Genomic DNA, 219 nt, shown 5'->3' with positions numbered 1-219 from the left:
AGAGGAGTTGGAGAACGGAGAAGATCCTGATAGATGTAAAAGCTGATCTTTGCTCTGACAGCATGACCCAGCCTGTTCCTCTCCTCCCTGGAAATTTGGATTTGAATGCACAGAAAGCATGTGCACATCAGCTATTTTTGTAGCAGAGAGCCAACAGCCAGTGCTCTTTGCCACCTGCCAGAGATCAGACCCGAGAGCAGGCATTGCACCATGTCAACA

Source organism: Egretta garzetta, unplaced genomic scaffold (assembly GCF_000687185.1).
Source record: "Egretta garzetta isolate BGI_Z169 unplaced genomic scaffold, ASM68718v1 scaffold368, whole genome shotgun sequence".
NCBI lineage: Eukaryota > Metazoa > Chordata > Aves > Pelecaniformes > Ardeidae > Egretta > Egretta garzetta.
The sequence above is the reverse complement of the archived record's forward strand: the minus strand, read 5'-3'. Positions refer to the sequence as shown.